This window comes from Medicago sativa, chromosome 1, assembly GCF_051527215.1.
Source record: "Medicago sativa cultivar Bolivia chromosome 1, Bolivia_mono, whole genome shotgun sequence".
NCBI lineage: Eukaryota > Viridiplantae > Streptophyta > Magnoliopsida > Fabales > Fabaceae > Medicago > Medicago sativa.
The window spans coordinates 3,031,025-3,042,857 of NC_140749.1; positions in this window are offsets into that span (position 1 = coordinate 3,031,025).

Consider the following 11,833-nt stretch of genomic DNA (forward strand, 5'->3'; position numbering starts at 1 on the left):
ACGAGAGATAAGTTTGAAACTTAATTTCGTCTCTCCCTTGTTTTTTTCTTTTTCTTTTTGCCTCGTTACATTGTAACACTACAAAAAAAAATACAAGTAATTTTTTCTGCGCATATTACAGTTAGTTTAGTACTATTTCGTAAAACAATATGTGTCATATTTATTATTTTTGTTTGTCTCAAATTATTTGTCACTTTTATAATATGAATATAATATTTATTATTCCTTTTTACTAACATACCCTTATTTATCGTATTTCAATCAACTAATTACTTCAATAATTATAATTAATAAGGTGTTTTAGTAAATTAAATATTTTTCCTTTAAAATCAACACAAGTAATCATTTTCTTAAGATGTGTGTTATTTGAACAATCTTTTATATGACAATTTATGAGACAACCATATATCTGCAAAGAAATGTAGATATTGACACAAAAATCAAAGCAATAGAGAGATAAAATAAAAACATAATGTGAGTATGAGAAAGAAAGTTGTCACAAATTAGTTGTATAAATATCATTTCCTTTTTCTTAATAATTTTATTAAAGACACCTAGTTTGAGACGAAGTGAGTACTATGTTCAATAATGTGGTTAATTAAATTGAGTATATGATAGATATAATTCCCAATCAAAATTATAGTAAACTTCTCACGATCTGACTTTTATTTATGCAATTCTTGGTGTAACTTAAAAATTTAAAAATAACCATATCTAACGCTTGGTTAGAGTAGTTAGAAAACACACAATTAGGGGATAAAGTTTCTCCCTTAGTGTTTATTGTTTGAAGAAAGAGAATCACGCTTGAATAATCTTAACCAACCTGGATTATTTTTGGTTTCCATCAACAAGAACGTTATAATATGTTCCTTAATCGTTTAAAGGAAATGAATCTCAACTGACCTCGACTAAATCAATTCCTACGTAAAAAAAAAAAAAAAACTTAAATTTAACTCAAAATGAAATTCACTATATTTATAGGGACACAAAATATATTTAACTTAAAAATAAAAAAATGGATAAGAAAATGTCAAACATTTTAGTCTAAATTGTGGACCAAATTCATTTTACTTTCAAAATTTATTTTGCTTACAGAGGTACTTCCTCCGGTCTCAAATAGCATCTTATCACTTTTTAGGTTCATTTAATAAATGTTGTATGTGGTCCATATTATAGACCAAATATATCATTCATTGAATGAATCTAAAAAGTAAAAAATTGCTTACATTTGAGACCGGAGGGAGTATAAATTAATAAGAATTTTTTTCACACAAGAATTAAGAACTTGAAACTTAAAAGTGGAGTAGTGGACTAGGAGAGTTTTGAAATTTAAAATGTAATAAATGTTACACTGAATTCTGTAATACTATTGTTCATCGATTCTCACTCTACATCTTGACTAATACGTGGGGAGTCTTTAGACCATATGCAATGGTGTGTTTAATGTGACTTTCAACAATAATAAAAGCTGCAATGGTGTGATGAAAGTGTGTTGAAAGGTGACTTGGATGAGAGAGATGATGAAAGGATTCAACACAATTGAAAGTTGTACCGTGTGCCACGCGTCGCTTTATTATTTGTTGAAATCTGCGCTTGTGATACACGAGGGGACAAGGAGCGTGAGCATGGCAGAGGCAGGTGAGAGAGAATGAATTATGAATAGATAGGGACACGTGTGGATTTTTGATTCGCTGCCCGGAATCTTAAAATTTTAATAATTGAAACTCAATTATTTCATTGTAAATTAATTTTAAAAAAAGAAAAAAAATACCAAAATTCATGATTTTTTTTTCTCTATAAATAGAGACTTGGTTCATTTGATTTGGACACAGAAAAAAAATCAAGTTTTTCACTATCTTCTTCTTATTATACCATACTATCTTCTTCCTCTATGAATATTGTATTGCATTTGAAGTTAAGAAAAAATAAAAATAAATTATTTAAATAAAAAAAATTCAATTTTTTTTAGTTTTTCTTTATTTTAATTTAATTATAATCGATAATTGTAATTTTATGTAATTATAAAAACAAAAATATAAAATTAAATAAGAATAAGAATAAGAAATAAAAGGTGGTGGGGTAGAGTAGGTGGTGGGGTAGAGTGTTGAATGAAAAAATCATTGGAGATGTAAAAATTGAATGAGTGTTGAATTAAGAGAGAGAAGATGATGTGGAGTGTTAAAAATTGAAAAAGTGGGTGTTGAAGGGTGTTGAATGTGTTGAACCATTGTAAATGGTCTTATGAGTCATGTCTGGTCGTTCAACCAAAACAGTTTCGTCAGATGGCTCTGATTTTTTAGTTAGGAAGGGCCTACTGCTCCACGGTGATACTCCCTCCGTCTCTAATGTAAGCAAATAGTTCAACCAAATAATAGTCGTTTAAAATTTATGCACGATTATTAAGGAAATGATTAACTATGTTGATTTTGATGGTAAAATTAGTATCATTTACTAAAACATCCTTATTAATTGTAGTTAGTAGAGTAGTTAAGTTGGATGAAATTCAATAAATAAGGGTATAATAATGGAAAAAAAATAATAAATGATGCATTGGTATTATTCTAAAGTGACAATTATTTTGAGAAAAAGAAAAAATGATAAAGAGACAATTATTGTGAGACGGAGGGAGTATTTATTTGAGTTTTGTATCTTCTATTTTAAACTGTTTTTTTCCTCTTTAAACTGTTTGATAGTGTAACATTCGTGTTATTTTTCAGCTATTTTTAAACGACTAATACGTCAAATTCGTCCTTGAATTTTGACAAATCGGCCAAATTCGTCCCTGAATTATTCGAAATAGCTATTTAGTCCCTTAATTTACAAAATGTCAATCAAATTGGTCCCTCCGTTAAGTTGGTCTGTTAACGGAGGTGACGTGTAACATTAACCTCTTACAAGGCTTACCACGTCAGATGCCACGCAAGCAGGGACCAAATTGATGGATTTTCAGAAAATTGGCAACGACTCTTTCTCCTTGTACACAGTAACGACTTCTTCTCCACTTCAAAATTAACGGCTCTTTCTTCCCCAAATATATAAATATGGAACCCTGATGTTATTATTTGTCACCTATAGTTCAAAATCCCCCAAAATTCTTCCATTAATTGAGTATGTGTTCTTCCCCAATTCAAAAAACATAAAACCCAAATTTTGTTGATTCAATTCGAAATTAAAAAATCATTGGTCATTGTTGAAGAGAGGTGTTCAGATATGATGGGTGGTGGGCGTATGGGCAAAAACAACTACAACAGCTGGTCTTCATCTTCAAGCTCTATGTACAATGATGATGTGAGAGAGCTTCATTGTTGGTGTCCTAAAATTTGTGTTGTAAGAAAAGCAAACACTGTCCAAAACCCAGGAAGGCCTTTCTATGCCTGCCCTCTGCCTAAGGTTTGTTTAACAATGGTTATGTGATGTGTGAATGGTTTGTTTAAATAGTACTGATTTTGTTTTTTGATTGTATAGGATGATGATGAAAATTGTAAATTTTTTGTGTGGGTTGATGAAGCTGAAGAACTAGGCTATTTTAAAAACAATGGTGCTGGTCATGGAAGAAATGCAAGGTTGATAGAGAAGCCAAATGATAGGGGCAGAGAAGAGGTTTGGATGGCAAGGTTGATGGATATAGTTGATTGTGTAGGAAGTGAGCTTAGGTTGATTAAGATATTGATAGGAGTGTTATGTTTGATTGAGTTGTTTAGAATGATATTGTATTGTGTCAAGTCCATGTAATGTTGCAAAGCTGTAATGAAAAGAGGTCGTCAATGAATGAATCAAACCCTTCTGTCAAAAAATTTCAATCAAAATGGTCCTTGAATTATATGCATATCCATCATATCGATCCTCAAATTAGTAAAAATACCATCAAATAGGTTCTTGAATTTTTACAACAGATATCACTGTGATCCTTGGTGTATACTTTTGCTAAATAAAGTAAAAAGTAAAAGACAGACACTTTGATTATAAAAAAGCATACATTTGCATACCATCATAAGTCATATATTTGATGTTCATAAGTCATTACATAGCCAAAAAAATGCAAATTACATATCCATCAAGTCATCAAATCATTTGATGTTCTTAAGTGATTACATATCCAAAAAACCATAAACTAAACAAGTCCAAAAAGCAATAATTAAACCAGTCCAAAAGCATAATTTAAACAAGCATCAATGCTTTGGAAATCCTGGAGTTGGGATAAACTCCATGTATTGGAATTGAGTAGAAGCAGATGGCCCGTGAGTTGGATTTGGAACTCTAATAATTCCAGGAGCAGTTGGATTCTGTGGAGCAGGACCCCTCAGTGGTGTTTGTTTATGCATGTCATTTGAAATCACTGGTCCTCGCATGCCATATCTCCTTGTACTCATTCCCTGCAAATAAAATCAATCATATAAGCCCTTAAATTATAGAAAAATCCATCAAATTAGTCCTTAAATTATGACAATAAGTCTCAAATCGATCCTTATCATAGAGGGGTATAATTGTAAACACAGGAAAAATTACACTAAAAAGTTAAATCTCGAATTTTTACCATTTTCATCAATTTAGTCCTTGTACACGTGACTGCCTTCTTGACACGTGTACAGGACAACACAGCATGCAAGAGGACATGTCATCACCACTAACGGAGCAATTTGACGGAGGGACCAATTTGATGGACGTTTATAAAATTCAGGGACTAAATAGCTATTTCGAATAATTCAGGGACGAATTTGGCCGATTTGTCAAAATTCAAGGACGAAATTGAGGTATTAGTCATTTTTAAACACATTTTTTTTGACATTTCTGTTGTGAAATCAAATTGATATATTTCAATTAACTACTTGTCTTTGTACTTGTTCATAAAAACTAAAGACCTTGTAAATGATAAAAGACATATACGAAGAAAACTTAACGGACCAGTAAATATTTGTAACAAAAGTAAATGAACTTTTTTTTAAGCAAAATTAAATGAACTTGAAATATTACTTTCACAGTTCGTATATATATGAGCATTTTTACATTTGATTTTTTTTTATTTGCAGATGAAGCGGAAAATATCAATTAAGCTACGCACACAAAATAGATGATCCAAAATTACGAAATCCAAAATACTATAAAATATATACAACCTAACAATGTTGTTTACCTACGTTTGTGCTAAGCCATGTAGATTTTGTATGTCTCTTTTTATAAGACTCGTTTTACATTATTCAATGCATTAACTATTTGTTTATAAAATTGTGTTTATTTCCTCTAAAAAAATTACGCCTATTTATTTTATGGATGTATCTAATATAAACCTTAAAAAATGTCTAAAATGAATCATAATTGAGAGTTATTCGTTAAATCTTAGTTAACTTTCATGTTAGACAACAGTAATATACATTATTGATTGGATAAAAAAAGCACATATACAAGACTACAACCACATGCTTAGTTTAGCCAAAAGGCTAAAGTTTCTACGCAAAACATTATTGCTCTACGACAACAATTCACTATAAGACAGCCAAAGATAGGAGAAAAAATGCATGCAAACGGGGCCATTGCACAACATTCATATACTTCGATCATCGCCATTTCTTCATGAAGTATTTATCATTCTTCTCTTTTAGTTTTATTTTGCATTTCCATAGATATATAAACACCTCTCTAGTTCGGAAGTTGGATTATGATGGACGCGATTGTTAATTTATCTGGAATTGTGTCAAAATAATTAACTTGTGCTTATAATTTATTTTTAAAACTCGATATCTGATATAAAAACCAATTAATTTGAGCAGTTCAATTTTATCGTCTACTTGTTGAGACATCGTTTAAAGTCAGAGCAAAACACTAATTTGTATTTCTAATAACTTGGTTTTTGTTGGTATTTCAAAAGTATGAGCAAGAAGTCTTTCGTTAAATAATGTATAATCAAGACGAATCATATACTTGATAAATTAAAGTTAAAGTTTTGTGTCAAGACGTGATGTTCAACTTTTCTGCGTGATTGCTCTTGATTAAATGTGATAATTTCTTGGGTTTTCTTCACAGATCAACAATAGTATTAGAGTCGATAGTTTAACCATCTCCTTTTGTTAGGATGCGATGTCCAAATTTTTAACTATATTTTTTTGTCTCTTTCATAAATTGGGGAAGGAATTGTTTTTTATTAATTCAAGTGTCCTTATTAATTCAAGTGTCATTAATAGTCTTTTTACAATGATATTCATCAGAAATTGAACTTGTATCTTGAAGCTACAAAGCTAATTTTACTAATGAGCTAACACCTCAAGTGTAATATTTTAGCTATGTTTTGTTTACACAAAGACATGAATGGTGTACAATAATCCGTGTGCTTTTTATTAAATTAATCTATGCCACTAAGATAATCCATGCATGTGCTATCTTATTAATTAATGGTAGAGATTTACGTTTTCTACACTTTTTTTTATTAATTAATTTGCAGGAGTTAGTCACTCGATCTCAAAAACGGGCCGGGGAAGAAAAGCTAATTAACCTGGGATAACTACCATAGTTTAACTAAGATGTACTAATAAACATTGAGCTGCAAATATTATTGTTTTTTCTACAGACAATCAGTACTATTTTTAGTGTAAATCACGAGTCAAGAATGGAAACTCACCTCACCTTAATTAATCTAAGTCATACAAAATTTAGATAAAAATACTTTATTGTGACGAGAAAATTCGTATGTCTGACCAAGCCTTTAATTTTTAATATCTATCCTCTAAAATTCATAGTACATAGAGACAGACAATCTTATTATTCCGATGAGAATTGCTTCAAAAACAAACCTTTGACAAATGTGAAACCTGCACGAAGTATATATATAACTAGATGAACAAAAGCGCAAACAAAGGCACTAGAATCGGATGTATTAATTTCTAGGAAGCGGTTGCCACACATTAAGCAAATATATATGACTTGTTGATTTATACTATCTACATTAATTTTACATTAATTTGACTCAAGCTTTTTCTTTTTTGGGTGTGTGCAAATTTGTCTAGGTATTTTTAACATAAATACGTGGTCAAATTTGCATTTGAGGTTGATGCGATTACTTAGTTGAGGTTAATTTACTTAAGTATATGTCAAATGATGTGTTGTCATGTCTCAATTAAGGTGATACTATGTTAAATGATGCGATTACTTGGTTTAGTTTAGTGTTATTTTAGTCTTTCATTAATTTTCCTTTTAAACAACATACAATTTAAAGTTTTTTTTCTTCTATTATTTTACAGAAAACTGAGACCAGTCCAATATATTTTCTAATATTATTTAATTTTACAAGTTGCAAAACAATATCACTATCTAACGGGGCCAAGATTCGTAAAACAAACTAAAATCATATAAGCAAAGACAAGAAAGGCATCATCATATGAAAGAATAAGCATCCATATGGCAATTTGTGCCTTCCAACTATTACCCCGTTTATGTCTCATTGTCTTGAAGGTGTGAGATATTTGAATAGCAAGTAGTATACAAGTACAAGCTTGCAATAGCATGCAAGTGCATGTTCTTCTTCTCATAAAGAATAATGATATTTTGACATCTATTTGATGACAACTTTGTTGACAACCTTGTTTTTCTCACTTCTTATTGGTCAAAAACAATGGAGAGAGAAAAAGGAAGAGAGAGGATAACAACATCATGTGAATATGAGAGAGAAAGTTGTCCAAAAGTTGTCAAAAAGTGGTTGTCAAAATATCATTTCTCTATGTCATATCCCATCAATATCTTAAGATTCAACTTACAAAGCAGAAAAGGTTGAGAAATCAATTAAAATAATAATTAGTGAAGGTAAACCAAACAACATATGGAATCAAGTATGAGAGTCGTTATATTAAATCAGACAATATGGATTTGGCCCACCATACAATAAGCTACTTTTACATTAAGAAAACATACAAATTATGCAATCCATTTCTTTTCATTGGTCATTACATAACATATAATTAAAAATCAATTTAACAACTACAACACTAAGATATCATCCGTCGTTGCTCACCTATTAAACTATCTATTTGACGTACAATAATTTTTTTAGTTATACATTATTTACACTAATCAGGAGTTGGTTGTATTGTAGTGATCATAAAAGTCTCATTGTATTATTTGATGTAATCATCTTTTTTATTCAATCAGACAATCAATACAAAATATATTTTCAGTTTAATCATTTCATCTCTTCCAAGCCCTCTATCAAGATTCCTAACACATTCCTAAAAAAAAAAAAAAAATCAAGATTCCTAACACTATCTACAATCTCTATTTTGTTGAGAAATGAATCGATAGTTTTTCTCCCATTTGTGAAACTAAAAATATGCATTAGTGAAAACGTAAAAAATGGACGGGAATAATATGAAGAAATCTTTTGGCGGGAAAAACATTTTCAACGTGTGTAATGAAAAACGATAATTGAAATAGTAGAACTTCATTCTTAAGGAATATCGCTACAATTTTCTTTCATAAATAAACACTATATGAAGCTCTCTAGTTTTCCCACTCTTTCTTTCTTGAGCAAGACTCTATTGTGCAAAGTTGTGCTTTTTGCGTCTTGTTGTTGTGTTGCGCTTGCCCAATATATTATCTGTAAAAAAAAAAAGGAATTTTGCTCTTCACCCAGCACATTTTGCTCGCGCCATGCAATGCTTCCAAATATACCCTTGCGTTAGTTAAGTCACGTAGCGTGACTTAACTAACGCACGTTGTAAGCAATGCGTGACTTAAGTCACGCACCACTGGCCAATGCGCGAGTTAACTCACGCACGTTGGCCGGTGGTCTGAGCTCATGAACAAACGTTTTTTGGACGGTGGTCACATTTTCAACCTTCAATCCACACGTTTTTAACAAACTTTACACGTTTTTTTTTACCACATTTATGGTAGTTACAACCTAGGCTCCCATTTCTACCTATAAATACATCTACATATTTCCCTATTTCCTCACACCATCTCACTTTCTCCCCCTCCTCACTCTCTCCCTCTATTTCTCTTTTTTTTTTTTTTTTTCAATATTCTCTTTGGGGTAAAAAGTGATCAATTTTCGTCGGGGTAAAGTAACGAGTAGCCGACTTGGGGAAGTGATCGACCCGTGGGATAATTTTAAACCTGTTTTTTTAACCGCAGAAACTTTTTACCGTGGGTAAGAAGAACTTCTTGTGGTAAAAAAAAACCAGATTTAAATTTAGCCCAAAAGGGTTGATGATGTATTTTCCCCAAGAAGGTTGCTCACTATTTTACCCCACGAAGATTGATTACTTTTTACCCCAAGGAGAAAATAAGTAGATATAGTGAATAAGTTCAAACTTATTGTATGAATTATTGTAATGTATGAATTATTAATAAAATGAGATATTATTTATGCCTCAATTTTGTTCCTTTATTTTATATTTGCTTTTAGTTTCTAATGTTGTATTTACCTTTATTTATATTTGTATTTATTTAAAGAATAATATCGAATCAATAATTTAGAATAAAGTTAAGAAAATAATTTAGATTAATGTAAACAAAATAATTTCAAAATAAATTTAATAAAATAATTTAGAATAAAGTTAATAAAGTTAAGAAAATAACATAATTTGAATAAAGTTAATATAAACAAAATAATTTTGAATAAAGTTAATAACATAATTTGAAAATAGTAAGTAAATAAATTTAAAAAAAAAGCAGCCTTGTGCCACTTAATTTGCGCCACGTGACTTAACATGCGCATTAAATTACACTTACGCAAGTTAACTAGCGCATGGGTAATTTGGGCATGGCTGCAGGGTGCGAGCAAAATGTGCTGGGTGGAGAGCAAAATTCAAAAAAAAAGGCCTCCACCGTTGTACCTAAAGAAAAACGGTCCATGCCGATTAATAAGAAGTGGGCTTAAATATGACTAGTTTCTATCTCTTGAGAAATTCAACATAAAAAAAAATCCTTTGAGAAATTCTTTTCCCTCAAATACATCTTGCGCTCCCTTGTGAAATTCGTAATAATGCACTTTGATTTTGGATTTTAAATTTTGAAGTGTGTTTCTCAATCATTTAGAAAAGAAATTTTTTTGCCACGTTCAATTTAGTCAGAGTTTAATCGTTGTTAATTGTTGTTTCATTGGAGTCTTTATTAGTGTACTCTTATTGGAGCATTTACAAGTACTTTTATTAAAATATTATAAATAAGTGATGTGTAACATGAGGTCCATTTAAGGAGTCTCTATTAAAGAACCACCATTGTCGATGCTCTTAGGGATGCAATTCTTAGACATGAAACAAACACCTAAAAAAGTAGGAAAAAGTTTTGATGAAGATGGAGATCATAAATTCATGTATAAACTAGTACTAATCTCTTTGTCAGGGCCGTCCCTATATATTTGGAGGCTCGGCTCTGAATCAAAAATAGGCCCCTAATAAAATAAAAATATAATTTTTTTAAAAGAGCAATCATCTATTTAAATTGAAAATAAGATCCGTAAAAATAAAAATAAAAATACAACTTCAAGCTAATATCTTTATCAATCTTCGAGGTTGTTAATTTCCCTAATTAATTTGCACACATGTAAAAATAAAAGGTTTATAATGTGTTATTTGAGAGAATAATTATAATGTTTGTTCTTTAAACAAAATTATGATGTTTGTTGTTAGAGAATCAGAGCTTTACTATTTTATACGATAAGTATGGATGAAAAATTACAAGTAATGCTCTAAAAAAAATATTGTGTTTTTATTTGTAAATATAGAATCTAATATGTTAAGGAGAATTTGGTTGAATTGAATAGAGTATTGAGATTTAACCAAAAAAATAGAGTATCGAGGATAGATGAGACTCAAATTAAAAAAATTAATAAAAGAAAAAAAAAGGAAAAGAGAAAAAAGGGATAGAAAAATTAATCAAAGAAGAAAAACTAAGAAAAGGAAAAGAAAAATCAATCAAAGAAGAAAGAAGAAAAGGAAAAGAAAAATTAATCAAAAAAAAAAAAGAAAAAAAAAGGGACATTTAGAAGAAAAGAAAAGGAAAAGAAAAATTAATCAAAAAAAAAAAAAAAGAAAAAAAAAGGGACATTTAGAAGAAAAAAGGGAAATCTGGGTGTTGAATTAATCAAAAAAAAAAAAAGAAAAAAAAAGGGACATTTAGAAGAAAAAAGGGAAATCTGGGTGTTGAACGGCGTTGAACACCTGACCCTCGCATGGCAGACGCTCGTATAAACCGCTGGGACGAGTGAACAATTATGAATTTTTGACGTGCTATTTTTATATATTATGTTTTTGTATGCAGTATACACAAAAAAAAAAAAACATTTGGGCCCCCAAAATTTGGAGGCCCAGCTCAGTAGAGCTGTTTGCACCCCCTTAAGGACGGCCCTGCTCTTTGTCATACCAGCGTCATCAAATTTTATATCACATGCATTTAGGAATAAAACTCTTTACTTAATGAATGTTAGTTCAATTGATAACGAGTTGAGCTCATATTTAACAAATGCGTAAGTTTAATTCTGATGCAATCCTATTTGTCTAAACTTTTATATTAAAAAAAATTGCATTCGTAAGTTTAAGTAAGTTGACAATGACATTGTGTTAGGCAAAGAGTTCCATTTCGAATTTCAATTTCTTATAAATAAAAAAAAAATATTTTATAAAATATTTTAAGACTATTTTTAGTTACACCCCAATAAATCTTTGTCGAGTAAATATACAATTACCCTTGAAATTGTAATTTTCGTCAATTACCATGACATTAACAAAACTTTAATTACCTTCTGAAATTGCAATAATCAATTTCCGTTAGCGGATGAGTTAATTGACGAAACTTACTATTTCAAGGGTAATTGTCTATTTACTCCATGCTTGTCACACTGATCGGA